A 26330-nucleotide genomic window follows, 5' to 3' on the forward strand; every position below is an offset into this window, starting at 1 on the left:
GGGGCTGGGGGAGGGAGGGTACCCAGTTGGCATAGAGGACGTGGAAATTCAAGCAGAACTGGACACAAAATACTTGAGTCTCCAGTTCCATTTGCCGAAGGAAAGAAGCTCTTCAAAGTTTGCAAGATTTTTTTTTTTAATCAAAACGTTTTTAAACGCACAGTAAAACAAACTGACGAGTTTTAGCTTCTTGGTATATTAAGCTTAGATTGTCAGATAAGTATTTGTCACTCACAGGCTTTCACCAGAAGGTGAATTTTCCTCATAAAAAGTTATCAATAGGTCAAATGTCTCATGGGGTATAAAGATGAAAATGTCATGGTCCCTGATTTCTCAGTTGTGTTTGTCCTACATGTGAATTAATGAAATTGTAGCAGGGTTTTCTTGGTGGGAACTGCACCTTTAAAAAATGGAAACAAATGATTCCTTTATTAAGGTTCACCCTTAACTCATAGACTATTTTGGCCCAGGAAGCTTTGGAAGCAAGGTGTACTGATAAAAGTCAAGAGCTAATCAGAACTTAGGAAGGCCCGGTTTCATGTCTGAACATACTTGGGAGAGACACTGTAAGAGAAAATTCTTGGATTGGTTTTAACATTTCATCCAATAAAACTTTCTTGGGCAGAGTGTTAGTTGAAAGAGAGGCTATAATTTTAGAAGTCCTGGGACTTCCCTGGTGGTCCAGTGGTTAAGAATCTGCCTTCCAGTGCAGGGGATGTGGGTTCGAACCCTAGTCGGGGAACTAAGATCCCACATGCCATGGGGCAACTACTCCCATGTGCTACAACTAGAGAGTCCACGCAACCAAAAAAAAAAAGAAGTTCTGTTGGTTTTCTGTTAACAAGAAGGTTGTTTCCCATCACATTTTGTTTCGGGGGAGTGGCTTAAACTGGATCTCTTTTGTTCTATACTTAAAAAAAATGGATTTTGCATTTGTTGTTATTGGTTATTGCTGTGTTCTCTCAGAGAGGATTATCCTCATGAGGAAGCCATTTGGTAGGTAATATTGAATTTCATTTGTTCTAAGCCCACACATATTTAGTCTTTTCACTTTCTTCTTGCCAGGGGACCAAGAGTGCGCTGCTTGTGACAGAGGTGTGCTGTGCTGTATTTCTTACAGATGGAAGATTCAGGTTAGCTGTGAGCTAATAAGAAATTTGACAGCATGGATTTCAGAGTAGGACCAGGAAGTACTCTGGTGGAGTTTGCTGAGAGAAAAGCAAAGATTCAAAACTGAGACTAGTCCTGATTTGAGGTTAGATGAAAATTTCCTCTGATGTCAAGAGATCTCTTAATTAGCACAGAGAAGGGAGAAAAAAACAGAGGCTCAAAGTTAAGCAAACTTCTTCATTGAAGGATTCTTTTAGGGGGCTAATATGCTAACATAGTTGTCAGTCTGCAGTATGGGGAAAATTTTGAATTGTGGGGAAACTTAATAAGCATCTTTTTCCAATTTATTGGCCAAGAAATCCCTTTATGACGGAGCACTGAGAAAGTCTTGTGTTCATCCACTATACTTTAGAATATTGTTTTTTAGCTTACCCCATCCTTTAACCAAAATATAAATTTTTTTAATAGATGAAACAAAGTCTTAACAGCTGTAATTTTACATTTGTTGGCATAGTTGTTCTATATCCAGAGAAAAAGATGTAGAGATGCAATGGAAATGAGAACTTAGGACACGGACGGGAATTTTATGTGTATGGGTGACAGTAAAAGTCTTTGGGATTGTTTTTGTCCTGAATCTTCAGGACATAACTGAGATTTGAATTCTAAAATAATGAATTAAGTAGTAAGGGAGTGAGAGGCTTCTAAACTCTCCATAGATAAACCATAAAATGAAGGCAGAGATTAGAAATGCTGTGTTGCAAGGACAATGAGGTTTTTAAGTGGTATGGATACACATGGAGTCATGAACGATAAATCTCTTCTTGCTTCTTCTAACTTGACAAAGCCTATCCAAATTATGATGAAGACAATTGTGTCAGTTCCAAAGAATGCGTTTCTATAGTTACTATTGTAGGTAAGACTCAATATATTCACTTACATTAAAAAGGACACATATCCAAAGAAAACATTTGTACAGTTGCAGTCAAAAAATTACTATACTGAACACAATTCATTAGAGACTTTTATTATTCTTCCCCCAGGAGCAATGTAGAGCTGGAGACAGAAAATTATGTTGGTTTTCCATCACCTGTATTCTCAGTACTTCAACAGTGATTTGCACAAAGAAATGCTTGTTGAACACATTAACTTAGTTTTTTTTATCAACTAGTTATTTTTCATTGAAAAGGTAAGGCAGACATACATTTAAAAATTTAAATGTTATAAGAAGCACACAGGATGGAGAGTGGTGTTTACCACTCAAGACTTCCAGGCTCCCACTATAGAAGCAACCACTGTAACCAGCTTATACAGTGTTCTTCTAGGATGTTCTATGTGTATTGAAGCATAATGCATATATGCGTATATATAGATATGCATGTAGATATGTACACAGTTATTTTTACACAGGTAGAGGCGTACCATATAGATTGTTCTACATCTTGATTTTTTTCATTTAAATATTCTTAATGACATATATTTTAAGAAATGCGTTCCAATAAATGAATAGTCATATAACATTGACATTTTACTTTTCATTTCTTTATGATTGAGGTTGACTGTCTTTTCATATGTTACAAACCATTAGTGTTTGTTTTCTATGAACTGCCTCTAAGTTCTTTGTCAATTTTTCTATTGGTTTAATGGTCTTTTATAACTGATTTGTAAGAGGTCTTTTTATATTAAGAAAATGAGCTCATTGTCATATGTGTTGAAATATTTTTCCCAGTTGATCATTTGTCTTTTGACTTTGTTGGTATTTTTTTCTGTGCAGAAAAAAACTTTTATGTCATCACATTCACTAATCTTTTTGGAATTTGGGTTTTGAGTATTGTTTAGAAAAGCTTTCTTATCTCCAAAAAGAAATAAATTCTCCTATATATACTTCTAACAGATTGGTTATTTTATTTTATATATTCAAACTTTTAATTTACCTTCAAGTTAATTTAGTGAAACATATCTTTTTAGATGTTTTCTACACAGCTAGTTAGTTGACAATGCCACATTGCTAAATTTCAGGGTATGTAACATTCATTAAAAAAAAATTAACTTTTTTATTATGGAAAATTCCCAACATATAAAAGTATAGGACCTTGAAGATGGCAGAGGAGTAAGACGTGGAGATCACCTTCCTCCTCATAAATACATCAAAGATACATCTACATGTGGAACAACTCCTACAGAACACCTACTGAACATTGGTAGAAGATCTCAGACTTCCCAAAAGGCAAGAAACTCCCCATGTACCTGGGTAGGGCAAAAGAAAAAAGAAAAAACAAGGACAAAAGAATAGGGATGAGACCCGTACTTCTGGGAGGGAGCTGCGAAGGAGGAAAAGTTTCCACACACTAGGAAGCCCCTTCACTGGTGGAGACGGGGTTGGTGGGTGGAGGGGAAGCTTCGGAGCCACGGAGGAGAGCACAGCAACAGGTGTGCAGAGGGCAAAGCGGAGAGATTCCCGCACAGAGGACTGGTGCCGACCAGCACTCACCAGCCCAAGAGGCTTGTCTGCTCACCCGCCGGGGCGGGCGGGGCTGGGAGCTGAGGCTCGGGCTTCGGAGGTCAGACCCCAGGGAGAGGACAGGGGTTGGCTGCATGAAGACAGACTGAAGGGGGCTAGTGCACCACAGCTAGCTGGGACAGAGTCCAGGAAAATGTCTGGACCTGCCGGAGAGGCAAGATACCTTTTCTTCGGGGTGCGCAAGGAGAGAGTATTCCTTCCATGTGTGCCCACAGAAGGCAGAACACCACCTAAGTGAGCTCCAGAGATGGGTGCAAACCACGGCTATCATCTTGGACCCCAGAGATGGGCATGAAACGCTAAGGCTGCTGCTGTTGCCACCAAGAAGCCTGTGTGCAAGCACAGGTCACTCTCCACACCTCCCCTCCCTGAGCCTGTGCAGCCCGCCACTGCCAGGGTTCTGAGATCCAGGGACAGCTTCCCTGGGAGAACACATGGCACGCCTCAGGCGTGCTGGCCTGTCATGTTGGCCTCTGCTGCCGCAGGCGCACCTCGCATTCCAATTATGATAACTGTACCCCTCCCTCCTCTGGCCTGAGTGAGCAAGAGAGCCCTAATCAGCCGCTGCTTTAACCCCCTCCTGTCTGGGCAGGGAACAGACACCTGAGGGCAACCTACAGGCAGAGACGGGGCCAAAACTAAAGCTGAACCCCAGGGGCTGTGCGAACAAAGAAGAGAAAGGGAAATTTCTCTGTGCAGCCTCAAGAGCAGCAGATTAAATCCCCACAATCAACTTGATAAACCCTGCATCTGAAGGATACCCGAATAGATAACGAATGTTCCCAAAATTGAGGTGGTGGACTTTGGGAGCAACAGTAGACTTGGGGTTTGCCTTCTGTGTCTAATATGTTTCTGGTTTCGTTTTTATCTTAGTATAGTATTTAGTGCATATTGTCATTGGTGGATTTGCTTATTGGCTTGGTTGCTATCTTCCTTTTATATATATATATATATATTTTTTTTCTTTTTCTCTTTTTGTGAGTGTGTGTATATATGCTTCTTTGTGAGATTTTGTCTGTATAGGTTTGCTTTTACCGTTTGTCCTAGGGTTCTGTCTGTTTTTTCTCTCTTCCTTTTCTTCTCAGCTGTGTGGTGGGCAGGGTCTTTGTGCTCTGACCAGGTGTTGGGCCTGAGCCTTTGAAGTGGGAGGGCTGAGTCCAGGAAATTGGACCACCAGAAACCTGGCCCCACATAATATCAATCAGCAAGAGATCTCCCAGAGATCTTCGTCTCAACACCAAGACCCAGCTCCACCCAACGGCCAGCAAGCTGCAGTGCTGGACTCCCCATGCCAAGCAACTAGCAAGACAGGAACACAAACCCACCCATTAGCAGAGAGGCTGCCTAACATCATACTAAGTTCACTGACACTCCAAAACACACCACCGGATGCGGCACTGCCCACCAAAAGGACAAGATCCAGCCCCACCCACCAGAACACAGGCACCAGTCCCCTCCACCAGGAAGCTGACACAAGCCACTGAACCAACCTCACCCACTGTGGGCAGATACCAAAAATAATGGGAACTATGAATCTGCAGCCAGTGAAAAGGAGACCCCCCAAAACAGTAAGATAAACAAAATGAGAAAACAGAGAAAGAAAAATACACAGCATATGAAGGAGAAAGGTAAAAATCCACCAGAACAAACAAATGAAGAGGAAATAGGCAGTCTACCTGAAAAAGAATTCAGATTAATGATAGTAAAGATGATCCAAAATCTTGGAAATAGAATGGAGAAGATACAAAAAACATTTAACAAGGACCTAGAAGAACTAAAGAGCAAAGAAACCACAGTGAACAACATAAAAAATGAAATTAAAAATACTCTGGAAGGAATCAATAGCAGAATAACTGAGGCAGAGGTATTGATAAGTGACCTGGAAGATAAAATAGTGGAAATAACTGCTGCAGAACAGAATAAGAAGAAAGAATGAAAAGAATTAAGGACAGTCTCAGAGAACTCTGGGACAATATTAAATGCACCAACATTCGAATTATAGGAGTCCAAGAAAGGAAGAGAAAAAGAAAGGGTCTGAGAAAATATTTGAAGAGATTATAGTTGAAAACTTCACTAAAATGGGAAAGGAAACAGTCAATCAAGTCCAGGAAGCACAGAGAGTCGCATACAGGGTAAATCCAAGGAGAAACACGCCAAGACACATATTAATCAAGCTATCAAAGAGTAAATTCAAATAAAAAATATTAAAAGCAGCAAGGGAAAAGCAACAAATAACATACAAGGGAAACCCCATACGGTTAACAGCTGATCTTTCAGCAGAAACTCTGCAAGCCAGAAGGGACTGGCAGGACATATTTAAAGTGATGAAAGGGAAAAACCTACAACCAAGATTACTCTAAGCAGTAAGGATCTCATTCAGATTTGACAGAGAAATTTAAACCTTTACAGACAAGCAAAAGTTAAGAGAATTCAGCACCACCAAACCAGCTCTGCAACAAATGCTAAAGGAACTTCTCTAGGCAGGAAACACAGGAGAAGGAAAAGACCTACAATAACAAACCCAAAACAATTAAGAAAATAGTAATCGGAACATACATAGCGACACTTACCTTAAATGTAAATGGATTAAATGCTCCAACCAAAAGATATAGACTGGCTGGATGGATACAAAAACAAGACCCATATATATGCTGTCTACAAGAGACCCACTTCAGACCTAGAGACACATACAAACTGAAACTGAGGGAATGGAAAAAGATATTCCATGCAAATGGAAATCAAAATAAAGCTGGAGTAGCAATTCTCATATCACACAAAATAGACTTAAAAAAAAAACTATTACAAGAGACAAAGAAGGACACTACCTAATGATCAAGGGGGATCAATCCAAGAAGAAGCTATAACAATTGTAAATATTTATGCACCCAACATACAAGTACCTCAATACGTAAGGCAAATGCTAACAGCCATAAAATGGGAAATTGACAGTAACACAATAATAGTAGGGGGCTTTAACACCCCACTTTCACCAGTGGACAGATCATCCACAATGAAAATAAATAAGCAAACACAAGCTTTAAAAGGCACATTAGACCGGATGGACTTAATTGATATTTATAGGACATTCCATCCAAAAATAACAGAATACACTTTCTTCTCAAGAGCTCATGGAACATTCTCCAGGATAGATCATATCTTGGGTAACAAATCAAGCCTTGGTAAATTTAAGAAAGTTGAAATCGTATCAAGTATCCTTTCTGACCACAATACTATGAGGCTAGATAGCAATTACAGGAAAAAAAATTGTAAAAAATACAAACACATGGAGGCTAAACAATACACTACTAAATAACCAAGAGATCACTGAAGAAATCAAAGAGAAAATGAAAAAATACCTAGAAACAAATGACAATGAAAACGTGACGGCCCAAAACCTATCTGATGCAGCAAAAGCAGTTCTAAGAGGGAAGTTTATAGCAATACAGTCCTACCTCAAGAAACAAGAAACATCTCAAATAAACAGCCTAACCTTACACCTAAAACAATTAGAGAAAGAAGAAGAGGAACAACAAAAAAACCCCAAAGTTAGCAGAAGGAAAGAAATCATAAAGATCAGATCAGAAATAAATGAAAAAGAAATGAAGGAAAAAATAGCAATGATCAATAAACCTAAAAGCATGTTCTTTGAGAAGATAAACAAAATTGATAAACCATTAGACTCATTGAGAAAAAAAGGGAGAAGACTCAAATCAACAGAATTATAATTAAAAAAGAAGTAACAACTGACACTGCAGAAATACAAAGGATCATGGGAGACTAATACAAGCAACTATATGCCAATAAAATGGACAACATGGAAGAAATGGACGAATTTTTGGAAAAGTACAAACTTCCAAGACTGAGTCAGGAAGAAATAGAAAATATAAACAGACCAATCACAAGCACTGAAATTGAAACTGTGATTAAAAATCTTCCAACAATAAAAAGCCCAGGACCAGATGGTTTCACAGTGAATTCTATCAAACATTTAGAGAAGAGCTAACAGCTATCCTTCTCAAACTCGTCCAAAATATAGCAGAGGGTGTTACACTCCCAAATTCATTCTAAGAGGCCACCATCACCCTGATACTAAAACCAGACAAAGATGTCACAAAAAAAGAAAACTATAGGCCAACATCACTGATGAACATAGATGCAAAAATCCTCAACAAAATATTAGCAAACAGAATCCAGCAACACATTAAAAAGATCATACACCGTGATAAGTAGGGTTTATCCCAGGAATGCATGGATTCTTCAATGTATGCAAATCAATCAATGTGATACACCATATTAACAAACTGAAGGATAAAAACCATATGATCATTTCAATAGATGCAGAAAAAGCTTTCAGCAAAATTCAACACCCATTTATGATAAAAACTCTCCAGAAAATAGGCATAGAGGGAACTTATCTCAACATAATAAAAGCCATGTATGACAAACCCACAGCCAACATCATTCTCAATGGTGAAAACCTGAAACCATTTTCTCTAAAATCAGGTACAAGACAAGGATGCCCACTCTCACCACTATTATTCAACATAGTTTTGGAAGTTTTAGCCACAGATATCAGAGAAGTAATAAATAAAAGGAATCCAAATAGGAAAAGAAGAAGTAAAGCTGTCACTGTTTGCAGATGACATGATACTATACATAGAGAATCCTAAGGATGCTACCAGAAAACTACTAGAGCTAATCAATGAATTTAGTGGAGTAGCAGGATACAAAATTAATGCATGGAAATCTCTTGCATTCCTATACACTAATGATGAGAAACCTGAAAGTGAAATTAAGAAAACACTCCCATTTACCATTGCAACAACAACAAAAAAATACCTAGGAATAAACCTACCTCAGGAGACAAAAGACCTCTATGCAGAAAACTGTAAGAAACTGATGAAAGAAATTAAAGATGATACAAACAGATGGAGAGATATACCATGTTCTTGGATTGGAAGAATCAACATTGTGAAAATGACTATACTACCCAAAGCAATGTACAGATTCAATGCAATCCCTATCAAACAACCAATAGCATTCTTCACAGAACTAGAACAAAAAATTTTACAATTTGTATGGAAACACAAAAGACTCCGAATAACCAAAGCAATCTTGAGGAACAAAAACGGAGCTGGAGGAATCAGGCTCCCAGACTTCAGACTATACTACAAAGCTACAGTAATCAAGACAGTATGGTACTGGCACAAAAACAGAAATATAGATCAATGGAACAGGATAGAAAGCCCAGAGATAAACCCACACACATATGGTCACCTTATATTTGACAAAGGATGTGAGAATATACAATGGAGAAAAGACAGCCTCTTCAGTAAGTGGTGCTTGGAAAACTGTACCGCTATATGTAAAGAATGAAATTAGAACACTTCTTAACACCACAGACAAAAATAAACTCAAAATGGATTAAAGCCCTAAATGTAAGGCCAGACATTATGAAACTCTTAGAGGAAAACTTAGGCAGAACACTCTGACATAAATCACAGCAGGATCCTTTTTGACCCACCTCCTAGAGAAATGAAAATAAAAACAAAAATAAACAAATGGGACCTAATGAAAATTAAAAGCTTTTGCACAAAAAAGGAAACCATAAACAAGACGAAAAGACAACCCTCAGAATGGGAGAAAATATTTGCAAACTAAGCAACTAACAAGGGATTAATCTCCAAAATATACAAGCAGCTCAGTATCAAAAAAATAAACAACCCAATCCAAAAATGGGTGGAAGACCTAAATAGACATTTCTCCAAAGAGGACATACAGATGGCCAACAAACACATGAAAGGATGCTCAACATCACTAATCATTAGAGAAATGCAAATCAAAACTACAGTGAGGTATCACCTCACACCTGTCAGAATGGCCATCATCAAAAAATCTACAAACAATAAATGCTAGAGAGGGTATGGAGAAAAGGGTACCCTCTTGCACTGTTGGTGGGAATGTAAATTGATACAGCCACTATGGAGAACAGTATGGAGGTTTCTTAAAAAACTAAAAATAGAACTACCATATGACCCAGAAATCCCACTACTGGTCATATACCCTGAGAAAACCATAATTCAGAAAGGGACATGTAGCACAATGTTCATCGCAGCACTATTTACAATAGCCAGGACATGGAAGCAACCTAAGTGTCCATCGACAGATGAATGGATAAAGAAGATGTGGCACATAGATACAATGGAATATTGCTCGGTCATAAAAAGAAACGAAATTGAGTTATTTGTAGTGAGGTGGATGGACCTAGAGTCTCTCATATAGAGTGAGGTTAGTCAGAAAGAGAAAAACATACACTGTACACTAACACATATATATGGAATCTAAAAAAAAAAAAAGGTGGTTCTAATGAACCTAGGGGCAGGGCAGCCATAAAGACACAGAGGTAGAGAATGGACTTGAGGACATGGGGAGGGGGAAGGGTAAGCTGGGACGAAGTGAGAGAGTAGCATTGACATATATACACTACTAAATGTAAAATAGATAGCTAGTGGGAAGCAGCTGCAAAGCACAGGGAGATCAGCTTGGTGCTTTGTGACCACGTAGAGGGGTGGGATAAGGAGTTTGGGAGGGAGACGCAAGAGGGAGGAGATATGGGCATACATGTATACATATAGCTAATTCACTTTGTTATAAAGCAGAAAGTAACACAACATTGTAGAGCAGTTATACTCCAATAAAGATGTTAAAAAAAAGAAAAAGCATATAGTGAATAGTAAAGATGATGACTTGATAGGCAAGATTTTGACACTTTTGGCCATATCTAAGATTGGAAATGTTTCTTTCTTTCCTCTAACCACTTCAGCTGTATACATTGGAAGTAACAAAGATGTTTTATTTAAACTGATTCCCCACATTTTTGACAAGAAAATAAAACAAAAAACAACCATCTCCATTAGGAAGAAATTAGGAAAATTTTTCATAATTTTAAAATGCTGAAACAGGATGGTTGCAGGGAACAAAATCTCAAACCATACTGTATTATTTTATTTCCATGCTCACTATCTTTCTGTTACTCTGTGCTACATGATTTTGGGGATGCCTACAATCACCTGGAAAAATCTGACTTACTAATGAATAGCACCAGTTTTCTAAGAGTTTAAATGGATTTCTAATCTTTCTTCAGTATATTTATGAATAGAAGCTATTACTTGGGAGACAGTACACATTAGCATATTTTGCTATTTTGTGTTTCTGGCAATATTTTGATTTTTATCTCATCCATTTTTCTGTATACACCTAGCTAGATTTGATGGACTGAAGGCATAGCCAGTATCAAATGTGTTGCATTAAAATATAATCATTGTCAGAGAATGAGAAGACAAGCCACAGACTTGGGGAAAATATTCGCAAAAGGCATATCTGATAAAGTACTGCAACCCAAAATATACAAGGAACTCTTAAAACTCAACAAAAAGAAAACAAACAACATGATCAAAAAAATGGGCAAAAGATCTGAACATTTACCTTACCAAAGATATAGATGACACATAAGTGTATGAAGAGTCTCGACATTTTATGTTGTTAGGGAAATGCAAATTAAAACAAGGAGATACGGCTACATACCCATCAGAATTGTCAAAATCCAGAAACACTGCCGATACCAAATGCCAGTGAGTACGTGGAGCAAGAGGAATACATCGCTAGTGGGAGTGCAAAATAACACAGCCATTTTTGGAAGTCCGTTTGTCAGTTTCTTACAAAACTAAACACATTCTTACCATAGTATCCTTCAATTGCACTCCTTGGTTTTTACCCAAAGGAGTTGAAAACTTACATCCACATAAAAACCTGCGCAACAGATGTTTATAGCAACTTTATTGCCAACTGCCCAAACTTGGAATTGACCAAGATGTCTTTAGCAGGGGAATGGATACATAAACTGTGGTTCAACCAGACAATGGAATAGTATTCCGCACTAAGAAGAAATGAGCTATCAAGCTGTGAAAAGACATGGAGGATTCTTAAGTGAATATTACTAAGTGAAAGAAGTCAACCGGAGAAGGTTACATGCCATACGGTTCCAGCTACATGACGTTCTGCAAAAGCCTCAAGGAGCATTTCACATAAATGAGATCATGTTACTGCTCTGTTTATAATCCTCCACTTGAATACATTTCACACACCTGACTGAGCCTATAAAGACACATGTGGTCCGGCTCCGCTTACCTCTGACTTGGCCTTTTAACTCCTTCTCACTCATCTTGTTCTAGCCACACTGGCCTTCTTTCTTAAATTTATGGACACTAATTCCATACTAGGATGTTAGGAAAAACCCCAGCTCTATTGGGGTATAATTGATGTTTAATAAATGGCACAATTTGAAGTGTACAGTTTGATAAGTTTTGACGTTTATCTATATCCATGAAACTGTCATGACAATCAAGAAAATGTAATCCCTCTTGCCAACACTTCCCTGTTTTCCACATCCTCGGGTAACCGCTGAACTGCTTTATACTACTATAGATTATCTCACATTTTCTAGGATTTTATACACCTTTTTGTCTGACTTATTTCACTCATCATAATTATTTTGAGATTCATCCCTGTTGTTACCATGTATTGATATTCTATTTTATTTATTTTTACAATGGCATAATATTTCATTGTATGGGTATACCACAATTTGTTTATCCATTCGCTTATTGATAGATACTTAGGTTGTTTCCAGTTTTTGGCTATTTCAAATAAAGCTGCTATATACATTGGTGTACAAATCTTTGACCATACGTATGCTTTCATTTCTCTTGGATAAATATCCAGGAATAGAATAGCTGGATTCTAACAGGTGTATGTTTAACTTTTTAAGAAACTACCAAATTGTTTTCCAAAGTGATTGGACCATTTTATATTCCCACCAGTAACACATGAGCATTCCATTTGCTCCATATCTACATCAAGGCTTGGTGAGATCAATATTTTTAACTTAAGCCATTTTAATAGGTATGTAGGGGTAACACTGTGGTTTTAATTTTCATTTCCCTAATGACTAATAGCACTGAACACCTTTTCAAATGCTTAGTTGACATCTGTCTTCTTTCATGAAGTTTCTATTCGCATCTTTTGCCCATATTTTATTGGGTTGTTTGTTTCCTTATTATTGAGTATTGAGAGGTCTTTAGATATTCTGGATATGAGCACTTTATCATCTATATATATGATTCCCAGAATGTAGCTTGCCATTTCATTCTTTTAAAAATGTCTTTCAAGGAATCGAAGTTCTTAATTTTAATAAAATCTCCTATATTTTCTTCTAGAACTTGTATAGTTTCAGGTTTTACATTTAGGTCTATGATACATTTTGAGTTAATTTTGTATCAAAGTATGGATCAATTGCGGGTTTTTTCTTTCTTTCTTTTTTTTTGTGCATAGATATTCAATTGTTCCATCACCATTTGTTGAAAAGATTATCTTTTCTCTACTGAGAGAAACTGCTTTTGCAGTTTTGTCAAAAATCAATTGACCATATATTTGTGGGTTTATTTTTGGACACTCTTCATGTCAAACCATATCGTCTTGATTACTTTAGCTTTATGATGAGTGCAGAATTCGGTGTGTAATTCCATTGCTTGTTATTGCTTTTAAGTTGTTTTGTCTATACTAGCTCCTTTGTATTTAATAAAAATATTAGAGTCAGTTTGTCAATTTAAAAAATCCTGCTGGAATTTTGATTGAGAGTGATTTGAATTGATAGATCAATTTGGAGAGAATTAACATCTTAACAGTATTGAGTCTTCTGACTCGTGGAAAAGGTGTATCTTTCCATTTCTTTAGGTCTTTAATTCTGTCAGCAATGTTTTTCACATTTTACTGTGTAGGGTCTTTCACATCTTTTGTTAGATTTATCCCTGTTTTGTATTTTTGATGCTATTATAAATAACTTTATTTTATAATTTATTTCAATTTCCAGTTGTTCATTGTTAGAACATAGATATAAAATTTATATGTTGTACTTATCTTGTATCTCACCCTTTGATAACTCACTAATTCTAGAAGTTTTTGTTTGTTTTAGTTTCCCCAGGATTTTCTTTTAAACTGACCATGTCATCTGCAAATGACGAGTTTTTCTTCTTCCTTTACATTCTGTAGGACTTCTTTAAAATTTTTTCTTGCCCCATTGCACTGGCTAGATGAGGAGAAGTGGTGAGAGTGTATTTACTCTCACCTTGTCCCTGATCTTTCCACGATGTGAGCTGGAGGTCCTGGCACATACACTTTCTGCATCTATTGAAATGATCATGTGATTTTCTCCCTTTATTCTGTTAATATGGTGATTTATATTGATTGTTTTTCAAATGTTAAGCCTGGGATAAACTTCCCATAGTCATAATATAGTATCCTTTCTATATATAAATGAATTCAACTCTCTAGTATTTTGTTAAGAATTTTTACTCCTATGTTCATGATGGATACTGGTCTACAATTTTCTTTTCCTATAATGTCTTTGTCAGGTTTTGGTATCAGGGTTCTGTTGTCATAAAAAAGAGTTGGGAAATAGTCCCTCTTCTACCTCCTGAAAGATTTTATAAGGTTCCTTGGGTCTTTTTGATGCTTATTATGTTTCAATTCTCCAAAAGTTAAGAAAAAAAAATTTAAATGTCCGTGGTATCCTTTTTCCTGAAACGTTTATCTACTATGTAATGAAAGTTCATAGATAAAAAAATTTGGATCATCTGTAGGTCTTATTTATCCACATATTGTAATTATTTACCTTCTTCTAAAATTAGCATAGACATTTGAAGTGTCAGAACAGCAAACCAAAGCTAAGACTTACATATATATTTGTTTATATGTATTATTTTATTAATATATATTCTGTAAATATATATGTTTGTTTGAGAAAATACATAGTATCCTAGGAGGTGCTTCTCTGAGTATATAGTGTGATTTCTGGATTTGAGCAATTTTTCATATTATTTCATAACAGAATGTCTAAAAATAGTATGTCTAAAAATCTACTGTTATGCTTTTTAATCAGTGTGACAGGAATTAAGAATATTAAGGATTATTTAAATTCTCAGATGCACCAAAAGCTTTATTAGAGCCGGATGTTCCAGGCTTCTTGAAAGTAAAGCTTTTCCTCAGGGCTGTTGAAGTCAATTACACTCATTTTAGTCTCATCTCCTTTTTTTAATCCAATCACTTTCTCTCCAGAGTGAAATGAGCTATGAAATGGCCAAAAGATAATCAGGGAAAAGAAAAGAAAAAAATCAAGATCTTGAGTTAGACACAAATTAGAAAAATAGGTCTCAAAAAAATAATAGAAGATATTAATTGAAAATAATCATTCCTTTTATTTTTGCTTCGTGACTACGTATGAGCTATGGTCCGCTTCCAGGATTTATAATGCACCCAGGAGTTTTTGTTTTCATTCTTTTTTATTGCTTATGATAACATATGAATAAAAACGAGCAAACAGATTTCTGGATTAAAACCCAAAACAATAGAATGAAAGTCAGATAGGATCGATTTATTCTAAATTAGTGTTCTGAGGAATATACTCTCGTAATTTAACTCTGCTTTATATTTCTGGAAAAGCATATGAACTTAAAATAGGATTGATTTTGTTAAGCAAACAGGGGAAGAATTAGAACAGATTTTTTTTTGCGATTTGAAATTTTGGGGACCTAGGAATGATTACCTCCTGAAGGCCAAGAATTTTCTTTCTTTCTTTTTTTTTTTTCTGAATTTGGAGAACTCATGCTTGAAGTTGTGCACTGTGAGCAAGAAACAGACTTCAGACATGTTTGTATCATCAGGGACTTTATTCAGGTGAAGTCTTGCTAACCTTGGAGTTAGCAATGAAGCCAGTTGTTCTGGGGGGCCTTTTTATTTAAATAAGATATTTTTGCCGTCACATCTCAACTTAATTTTGTGCTTCTCACCCACTGATTAAAAGAAAGACATGATACGTTGTTTGATTAGGCTTGGGAAGTAATGACTGGTATCAAGAGAGGACCCCAAAGCCAGAGGAAGAAAATTAAGGAAACAGAGGCCATCTTATCTTCTATTTTCTTTACAAAGAAATGTCTCAAGATGAGAGTAGAAACAATGTTTTGGGCAAATATATTTAAAAAATGTTTAGTAGGCACATTTTCCAGTTATGTTATGATGAGAAACAGATGTAGTGCTGTTAAATCATGTCAAATATGAACTGCCTGTGTACCCTGTGTATATGTGTAAATATTTAACTAGAAAAACAGTCACATGAGAACGACTCTGGAGAAATCTTGGAAGCAGGAAGCCACAAATTATAGGTCTGAAATTTACCATGCATGGCTTAGGAGTCCAGATAAGTAAAACCAAATGAAGAGACAGAAAGTTTTATAAATAGTTCGTGTTTTTTGGTAGGGGAAGGGAAGAGAAAGGATTAGGGAGAATTTTAATATACTTCAAGTACAATCAGTACATTTAATTATAACCAGAGCACTAAGAATCATATGATAGGAATTCAGCTATGTATCTGAATCTAGGGTATATTACTTACCAACTTACATAGGAAAAATGACAGTGGACTCAGCTTATCCTCTGTTAGTTTCTAAAGTCAGCGTGTAAGGCAAAAATCATATATGTTCAGACTTATCCTTTGTCGACAGTCTCCCTGGAAGGCATCCTGTTGGAAACAGATAGTTCTACTAACACAGCTAGTAGATCTTTTGGAACAGATCCCCATATTTCTGTAGGTTCTAGGTGATGAGGTTGGCTTTAGTTTATGGGCCAAATTGTAGGGGTAGGGTTGGAGGGAAGGTAATTACTGACTTCAGAAGCATGTTGTATGGAAAAGCAGAAATGAAAACAGATTTGCAGTTTCCATGCCACCCATAATCTGGGACTTATACTCCTTGAGTGGAAGAGTGAAATGAATTTGCCCTATTTTATTACTTTGTTTTCAGATTTAATTTTCATCTCATCAAAATAATATTGTCTAATTAAGTTATTTGATGGAAGTATGGTCTCCACGTAGTGAAATGCACAGGTCATAAGTGTTAGAGTTCTGTGAATTTTAACAGATGCATGTTTTCATGTAACTCATACTGTTACCAAGACACGGAATATTTCCATTGTACCCCATTACAGTCAATCCCGCCACCCTCTCCTCTCCCCAGAGGCAGCCATTGCTCTGATTTATTTCTCCATCGATTAGTTTTGTCTGGTCCAGAACTTTTTATCAATGGCATCATGACATGTTCTCTTAGGAATCTGGCTTCTTTTGTTCAGCATGAAGTGTGTGAGATTAATTTTTGCCATTGTATGTACAAGAGTTCATTTCCGTTTACTGCTGTCTATTCTATCATATGAATATATCACAATTTGTTTACCTCTTTTTCTGTTTTTGGACATTTGGGTTGTTTCTAGGTTGAAGCTATTACAAATAAAGTCACTATAAATATTCATGTACGAGTCTTTGTGTGGATATATGTTTTCCTTTCTCTTGGGGAAATACAAAAGAGTTAAACTGGTGATCATAGGTCATGTTTTGTTTAACTTCATAAGAAACTGCCGAACATTTATATAAAATGGCTGTAGCTTTTGAAACTCCCATCAGTAATGTCTGAGAGTTCTAGTGGTTCCCATTACACCAACTTGTTTTTATTTTCTGCCATTATAGGAGTATCTCATTGTGGTTTTGTTGCACTTCCCTTATGATTCATTATGTTGAGCGCTGTTTCACGTGCTTGTTGGCCATTTGTAGATCTTTTGTGAAGTGTCTGTTCAGGTCATTTGCCAATTAAAAAAAATTAGAGTTGATTTACAATGTTCTGTTAGTTTCAGGTGTATAGCAATGTGATTCATATATATATATATAATCTTTTACACATTTTTTCCATTATAGGTTATTACAAGCTATTGAATATAGTTCCCTGTGCTATACAATAGGTCCTTGTTGTTTACCCCTTTTATATATAGCAGTGTGTATCTGTTAGTCCCAACATTTGCCCATTTTTAATTGGTCTATTTTTCATTTTATTATTGAGTTGGAAGAATTTTTTATACGTTCTGAATATAGGTCCTTTGACTGATTAATGTTTTGTGAATTTTTTTCTTCCAGTGTGACTTGCTTATTTTATTAATGTCATTTTTAAGGAGCAGAAAATTTTAATTTTTTTTATAATTAGTGCTTTTGGTATCATGGGTAAGAAATCTTTGCCTAACTCAAGATTTTGAATATATTCCATTATATTTTCTTCTGGAAGCTTTATAATTTTAACTTTTTTGTTTAGGCTTATGAGGTAGGAATTGAAGGTTTTTTGGGGTTTTTTCTTCACACAGATATCCACTTGTTCCAGCAGTATTATTGAAAAGTCTTTTTTTTCCTGCATTGCTTTGGTGCTTTTCTTGAAAATCAATTGACCATAAAAATGTGCATCTGTTTCTTAACTTTCATTTTTGTTCTACTGTCAATTTGTATATACTTTTACCAGAGTCATGCTGTCTTGATTGCTGTAGCTTCATCATAGATCTCTTTTAATTCTTATTAACTATGTTTTGTAGTTTTTAGTGCAGAGACTTTAGATATCTCTTGCTAGATTCATCTATAAATATTTTTTGCTTTTTGATGCTTTTGTAATGGGTAGTATTTTTAAATATAATGTCCATTTGTTCATTACTATTATATAGAAATACTATTACTTTGTATATTGACTTTGTTTCCTAAGGCCTTGCTAAATTCACTTATCTGTTGAATAGTTTTTTTTTTATAGATTTCTTTGGATTTTTCTGTGTACATAATCACACCATTTGTGAATAAAGATAGTTTTATTTCTTCTTTTTTAAGTTCTATAATTTCTGTTTAATCTTCTTGCATTACAACACTGGCTAAACCTACCAGAATGATTTTGAATAGAAATATTGAGTGAATATTCCAGTGTTATTTCTGATCTTAATTGGTGAGTGGTGAGTCTTTCACCATTAATTATGATATTAGCTGTAGCTTTTTGTACATGTCATTTTGCAGATTGAAAAAATTTTCTATTAATAATTTGCTGATAGTCTTTTTACAAATTTTATTATGAATGGGTGTTGAGTTTCATCAAATGGTATTTCTGAGTCTACTAATGTGATCATGCAATTATTCGCTTTTATTTTGTCAGTATGAATAATTATATTGACGAGTTTTCAAAAGTGAAAAAAAACCTTGTATTCCCAGGATATGCTATACTTTCTATATATTGCTGGATATTATGTGCTAATGTTTTAAACAGACTTTTGTGTCTGCGTTCATTAGAAATATTTGTGTATAATATTCTTTTCTCAATTTCCTTCTCTGTTTTGGTAACAGAGTTATTCTAACCTCATAAAATTAGTTTAAAAGTGTTTCCTCTACTCTTCTCTGGAAAGTAGAGTTAGTAACCCTCTCTACATCACAGGGTTATTTTGAGAATTGATTGCATAAATGTATATTAAAAATTTAAAAACTTATATGTGATATATTGTACACACAAACATTTTATCATTTTTGTTAATATTATACTAATATACCATGTAAGCATTCTAGTAAACAAAATTATATATTCTGACATTTCTAAGCTAGTGGCAACATCATTTATTTAGTTATTTGGTATGCTTAATTGGAAGACAGTATACTTGGTTCCATGGGAATAAAAAAATAAATCAGATATGGTCTACTTTTTATAGAGCTTCTTCATAATAATGAGTAGACTCATTATGAAATCCAAAGTTCATTCTTAAATATCAAATATATTTCCAATATGGATTTTTATTAATATTTACATGTATTCTAATTCTTCAAATTGGTGGTCCATGTATGGGGGAATTTATGGTAATTATCCACCAACATATTATTATACTGCCTTATACTCCTCCTCTCCTTCAATCTTGTTGTAAATTTGAGTTTATTGTAGTTGTATGGCTAGAATATATATATTTGATTATATACATATCTTCTGAAAATATTCTGGGATCATACTTATTATTTCAAACAGTGATGCTTAAAATCAAACTTACTCGAAAGTCAATATATCTATCCATTTTGACATGCAATACACCCTAGTTTCAATGGAGTAAAAATTATTTTGTTAGCGATTGTGGAGTAGCTTTCACAGAGGGTGAGTAGGTGGGGGGAGGAGAGGATTGTGTTTTTACATAGGCATCTGAAATGCAAATATATATTTATTAATCTGAAATTATTTCCTTCTATATGTAGAGACACTTTTGAATCAGTTAACAGTGTTTGCTCACCTGACTAAGGCTACAGCTGTCCAAAAGCGGAAAAGGAGGAGGAAGTGACCTGCCAAAGAGCAAATGGGTGATGCTTCCCTCCAAGCACAGGAGAGGGCAACCCAATCAGTATTTTACTGAGTGTTACCTAAAGCAAATGTTAAGAATTTACACACTTTTATCTTGATTCTATTTCTGTATTTTGATTTTCGTTAATTTCCCAATAAGTATTTATTTTAGACTTTATATTGACTTTGTCTTCACTATCTGAAGACAGATAAGAGAATCATGGGCTTCCCCGGTGGCGCAGTGGTTGAGAGTCCGCCTGCCGATGCAGGAGACGCGGGTTCGTGCCCCAGTCCGGGAAGATCCCACATGCCACGGAGCAGCTGGGCCCGTGAGCCATGGCCACTGAGCCTGCGCGTCCGGAGCCTGTGCTCCGCAACGGGAGAGGCCACAGCAGTGAGAGGCCCGCGTACCAAAAAAAAAAAAAAAAAGAGAATCAGTATCCCATGGCCAAATACAGGGGCACTAGTGGGCCTAGACTATCATCTCCCATGCTTGTTTTGGATCTGTAAGACTGAGACAGATAAAATAGGGGACTTAGGACACTATCATAACCAGTGGTGGATACTGGCAATTCCCTTCTGTGATCCTTGCCACAAAGGAAATTGACTTAAGCTCTGACCCTCATTCTTCACTTTGCCTTGTACCTTTTTTTTTAATATGATAAATCTATGTTTAAATTTTTTTAAACATCTTTATTGGGGTATAATTGCTTTACAATGGTGTGTTAGCTTCTGCTTTATAACAAAGTGAATCAGTTATACATATACATATGTTCCCATATCTCTTCCCTCTTGCGTCTCCCTCCCTCCCACCTTATACCTTATATTATGACTATGTATGAAGCAAGGATCTTATTGATCTTCACACTGGGGATCTGGGCTACTTGTAACTCCGTTTATTCATGTTAATAAAAAGCTGTTATTAGAGAAAATCTTGGCTTTACAGTGTTTAGAAGATCTTCAGATTTTTAAATACTCCCACTCTTCCTACTTTATCTCTGTGCTTTTCATGGGCCCTCTCTTTCCCTATAGAAATGTCATATGCACAAAATGCTTGGTCCTATGTCCCACAGAAGTGACTTATAAATATTGACTGAGCACCAAAACTAGGGTGCAAGGGTAAACAAAAACATTCACTGCTCCTTTTCTCCTGAGGCTTTCCGTCTGATGTGGAGACAGATATTAATCAAATAATCACTCTAATAAATGCATAATTACAAAGTCCATGGGACCCCGATGGGAAAGGAACCCTGTTCAATGAGAGCTTATCCTTGAGACCATTAGGGATAAAAGGTATTTTCAAGAACTCCTTCTTTTGTGGTCTTGATCTTACTTCATTTTATCTTTTACAAACCTGAGAACTTTTCAGAATGTTTTATTTTTCATGTAAAGACTTGAGATCAACTGATGAGATGATCAAAGCATATGAGATTTCAATTAGAACCACAGCAATTAATACATTTTTGAGCTTTCCTTTAATGCTCAAAGAGGCAAAAGAATTCTTAGGATACTAAGACTAGAGAAAGAAATACCAGAGAAAGGAGAGGTTTAAAAAAGTGAGAAGATGTTGAAATGCTTTCCAGGTAGATAGATCTGATCTTTGGTTAGTTTGTCTTTAGTATCTTTGTTGATAATGTGTATATATGTATATTTATATATACCTTTGTATTTCTATTGATTGGATCAAACTTGTATATACATTATCATCCCATTCATCTTTTCAGTATGCTGGGCATTTTTTTTGAAAGTTGGTTGGGCTCAGCATCATAATGTCTCATTTGATTCTTCTGCTGTCGTTTACCTTAGGCAAGCTCCCCTGACTCTGCTCAGTTTCTCCATCTAAAACAAGCTGTTACTACTCCAGGGATTTTTATTTCATTTTATTTTTGGCTGTGTTGGGTCTTCGTTGCTGCGTGCGGGCTTTCTCTAGTTGCTGCGAGCAGGGGCTACTCTTCATTGTGGTGCGCGGGCTTCTCATCGCAGTGGCTTCTCTTGTTGTGAAGCATGGGCTCTAGGTGCGTGGGCTTCAGCAGTTGCAGCATGCGGGATCAGTAGTTGTGGCATGAGGGCCCTAGCGCACAGGCTCAGTAGTTGTGGCGCACGGGGCTTAGTTGCTCCACAGCATGTGGGATCCTCCCCGTCCAGGGATCGAACCCGTGTCCCCTGCATTGGCAGGTGGATTCTTAACCACTGCGCCACAAGGGAAGTCCCTCCGAGGATTTGTTCTTATGGTCAAAATGAAATCGGATTAACATTTTAAAGAGTATAAAAATGTAAGTGATATGTTTATTAGCCAAAGAGCAGGCTTAACTTCTTTGTTAATGTCAGAGGAAATATCAAGGTGATGTAGCAGAGGCCATCTTGTGTAGCAGAGGCAGAAACAGGAACAGAAGATGAAGTTCTGCCTCCTTAGGGCTTTCTGTTTCTTTTATAAGTGCATACATACAACTACACATCATTTTGGAATTTATTTGTTTACATAATAACACAGAAAAACCTTATTAACTGGAATAAAGATTCAGCTTAACAGGGACTGGATTTAACTCAAAATGCCTACCCTGAATAGATATAATAGTATAGACAAATAATAAAGGTAAATGTTTCAAATATTAAATAGGACAGTCTTTTATAGCCCCTGAAGACATTTTGGAGGCTAATTATATAGTGTTAATTTAAAAGACCATTTATCTATTCCTTAGATTCTCTAAAACATTAGTATGACATCGATTTGTTGTCATAAGGTAAATAAAAATATGTATGTAAAAGTAATATAAATAATATTTTCATAATTTAATTGAACAATGAGTTATTTTATACTTAGAAATGAATATATCCATTAATTTATTGATAATGTGAAAATAGAGAAAGTAAGAAGATACTAGATTAGGAGACAGGTGCCTTTCATCAAGATGAGGGTGAAGATCACATTTTTAGGGAAAGATGATAAATTCTTTCTTTTTTTTACATGTTTAGGAAACTGGTACATGGAAATAGGGGATGGCCAGTGGGCAATCAGATGGATGTCTCTGGATCTCAGAATGTAATTCTGGCTTGAAATACGGTTTTAAGACCCTTTGGCATTGGTGACAGTTAAATAGAATGTAGCATGAGAAGGTAGGGATGTGAAAAGAACCCCAGGGAGCATCAATATTTAAGGGATTAAAGGAGACAAGGGCGAGCAAGGCATCTGAGGAAAGCTAACAGGAAGATGGGAGAAAGTAGAGTCCTGAGAGCCAAGGGAAAGGGAACATCAAGACGGGATCCTGTGCTGTAGGGAGGTTTGTAAGCAAGGGATTGAAAAGCGCCTATGGAATTCTGCAGTGAGGAAATGCCTGCCAGTTTTGGCGTGAGCATCCTGATGCAGCTGTAAGTCTGCAGTCCACTTGTAGGTCTTTGAGAACCAAGTGTGTGGTGAGAATTGGAGCAAGAAAAACATCTCTTTCAAGAAGCTTGATGAAGGGAAGGTTAAAAAACAAACAGGGACTAAGTGTGGCTTTAGTGAAAGGGATTTCTTTTTTAGAGATCGGTGGGATTTAAAAATGGTTATGTGGGAATTCCCTGGCGGTCCAGTGGTTAGGACTCTGCTTTCACTTCTAGGGGCCTGGGTTCTATCCCTGGTTGGGAACTAAGATCCTGCAAGCCACAGGGCATGGTTAAAAAAAAAGGTTCTGCTTTCTCTGAACTAGGAGGGGTTGGCTCCCCAACATGCTGGAGAAATTCAATAGGAAGAGAAGGGCAGCAAGTGTCTAAGAATAGTCTCTAATTCCTCTGAGACATGGGAGGCAAGGTGGTTGAGTGAGAGATGGAAGGAGGAAGGAAGTGTTGAGTATGGAGGTAGAAAAAACTGTTGGTTTCTTCCAACAGTCAGGCAGTCATTAAACACATGTCCTGAGCTCCCGTTACATTTTAGGTACCGTGATGAGGCTTAACTGGTGAAGCAAAACAGATGTGATCACTGCCACCATAGAGCAGCGGGACAAACATTAATCATTTTCTTGTTTTGTTTTGTGTTTTTCTGGAAGAAGGTCTGTAGCTTCATTGTATTTTCAAAGGCATTCAAGACCCACAACCTGGGTAGCTGAGGATTAAAATCTGAAATTCTAAACATAGTCTATTCTTTTGTTTTTAGGGTTTCATTAAAAAAAATTGAGATATAATTGACTTACAGCATTATGTTAGTTTCAGGTGTACAATATAATGATTCAATAGATGTATATACTGCAAAATGGTCACCACAATAAGTCTAGGTAACATCCATCTCCACACATAGTTACCATTTTTGTTTTTCTTGTGATGAGAACTTTTAAGATGTACTCTCTTAGGAACTTTCAAATATGCAGTACAGCATTATTACCTACAGTCACCATGCTGTACACTATATCCTCAGGACTTATTTATCTTATAAATGGAGGTTTGTACCTTTTGACCACCTTCACCCATTCCCCCGTCCCCTCCACTGGCGCTGCCTTCCCTGCCCTCCCCTGCCCCCTTCCTGACCCCCCACCTCTGGCAACCATCAATCTGTCCTCTGTATCTATGAGTTTTTTTTATATTCCACATATAAGTGAGACCATACAGTATTTGTCTTTCTCTGTCTAAGTTATTTCACTTAGCAAAGTGCCCTTGAAGTTCATCCATGTTGTCGCAAATGGTAGGATTTTCTTATTTTTTATGGCTGAATAATATTCCATTGTGTATATGTATACACACACACACACGAGACGACCCTTGAACAACATGGATTTGAACTGCACAGGTCCACTTATATGCACATTTTTTTCAATAAGTACATGCAGTACTACATGATCCAAGGTTGGTTGAACCTGAGGGATGGATACGGAGGACTGACTACGAGACTTGAGCATCTGGAGATTTTAGTATCCTCGGCAGGTCCTGGAACCAGTCCCCCTCGGATACCAAGGGAGAACTGTATACCACATTTTCTCTATCCATTCATCCATCAGTGGACACTAAGTTTGTTTCCATATCTTGGCTATTGTAAATAATGCTGCAATGAACATGGGTGTGCAGATACATTTTCAAGTTAGTGTCTTCATTTCTTTTGGATAAATATCCAGAAGTGGAATTGTTGGCTCATATGGTAGTTCTATTTTTAATATTTTGAGGGACCTTCATACCATTTTCCATAGAGCAGAATTAATCTACATCACAAAAATAAATACAAATTTGTGATACTGATCAGGGCTGTGAACAAGAGGTTTTTGGAATCCTGGGTAGTTCAACTCAGAGAGCTCAGGGAAGAGCTCTACCTGAGAGAGATTTTTGGGGAACGGAAAGGAGAGAGCACTAGATACATAATATTTAATAAATGTTAATTTTTCTTTTTTTGAAAATCATATTTAGAAGAAATGGTATGTTTTAGCATACATTAACCTTCTTTCCCATGTATCCCATTAGAAAATTTTTCTCATCTAAAATGTCTTGACATACTTGTAAGGGAGTTCCTTATTTTTTTTAAATAGTTATACATATTTACACTTTAAAAATGGGAACTGTGTAGGACTGTGTAACTCATTTTTTAATGGACTGTGTTCCTGAATTGCAGATATCACAACTAAATATTCTCATCCTGTAAAACTTAACAACAAATTAGAACCTTCAGAAGTATTACCACCTATGGATAATCTAGAAATTACAAGTGCATATTACCTTTCCATTGTATTGCAATAGGGGCTGGTATATTTATAATTCTTTTCCTAATGTCTTTTCTTAGGAAGTCTGAAATTAATATGAAGTATGCTTTATTCTTTGTTATATATAAAAACTGCTTTGGGAAGGAAGGCTGACTTCTGAATAAGTTTGGTAAAAAGATGAATTAAGTGGTAAAATTAAAAATTTGAAGCCCTCATTAAAATATTTCAGAAAGGAATATAAGCACATTCATCATACCTTTTGGTCTCTTCTCATTCTGTTCTTATTTCTTTCTATAATTCACTGCCTTTTCTTTTCCTCCCCCCCTAAACATTGCTGAAGCTTCTAGAAAGCTATTTACGCTTAAGAAGTGGAACTTTTTGAAGATGTGCAAGATAGATAGATGCAGGAAGAGGAGGAAGGTAGAGAGATAGGGAGAAGCATAGATAGACGGACCTGGTAATTGTGGAGATGGAAAAATGTCCGGCAAATAGTGCATGGTAGAAAATACCAAGGGGTGGGGGTAATAAGTGAAGGACAAGGGAGCCCAAGGACATGAAAAGCAAGGGTGGTGAACCAGGTTATTTGGTGGCAGCTGGTTTTTTCTCCTAAGAAAGACACCTGTCTTGGTAAATGTTGAGATGGAAAGGGCTGAGTAGACAGCCAGGAAGTATCAGCCTTCTCATTAATTTTCTTATGACTTAAAATAGAAGACTATTTTAGGCATAGACTGACTCTGTCTAGAAATGCAAATGAAGATTTTTAATTTTCTTTTCCAAATTGGA

The 26330-nt window shown here is 36.4% G+C and overlaps 1 protein-coding gene across 10 annotated transcripts in view; it reads left to right on the top strand.

Moving 5' to 3' along the window:
- Window positions 1-26330, top strand: part of IPCEF1 (interaction protein for cytohesin exchange factors 1) — a 183154-nt gene that overhangs the window by 14194 nt on the left and 142630 nt on the right. The gene's annotated exons all lie outside the window — the stretch shown is intronic.

The sequence above is a fragment of the Orcinus orca genome, chromosome 12 (assembly GCF_937001465.1).
Source record: "Orcinus orca chromosome 12, mOrcOrc1.1, whole genome shotgun sequence".
In the NCBI taxonomy this organism is placed as follows: domain Eukaryota; kingdom Metazoa; phylum Chordata; class Mammalia; order Artiodactyla; family Delphinidae; genus Orcinus; species Orcinus orca.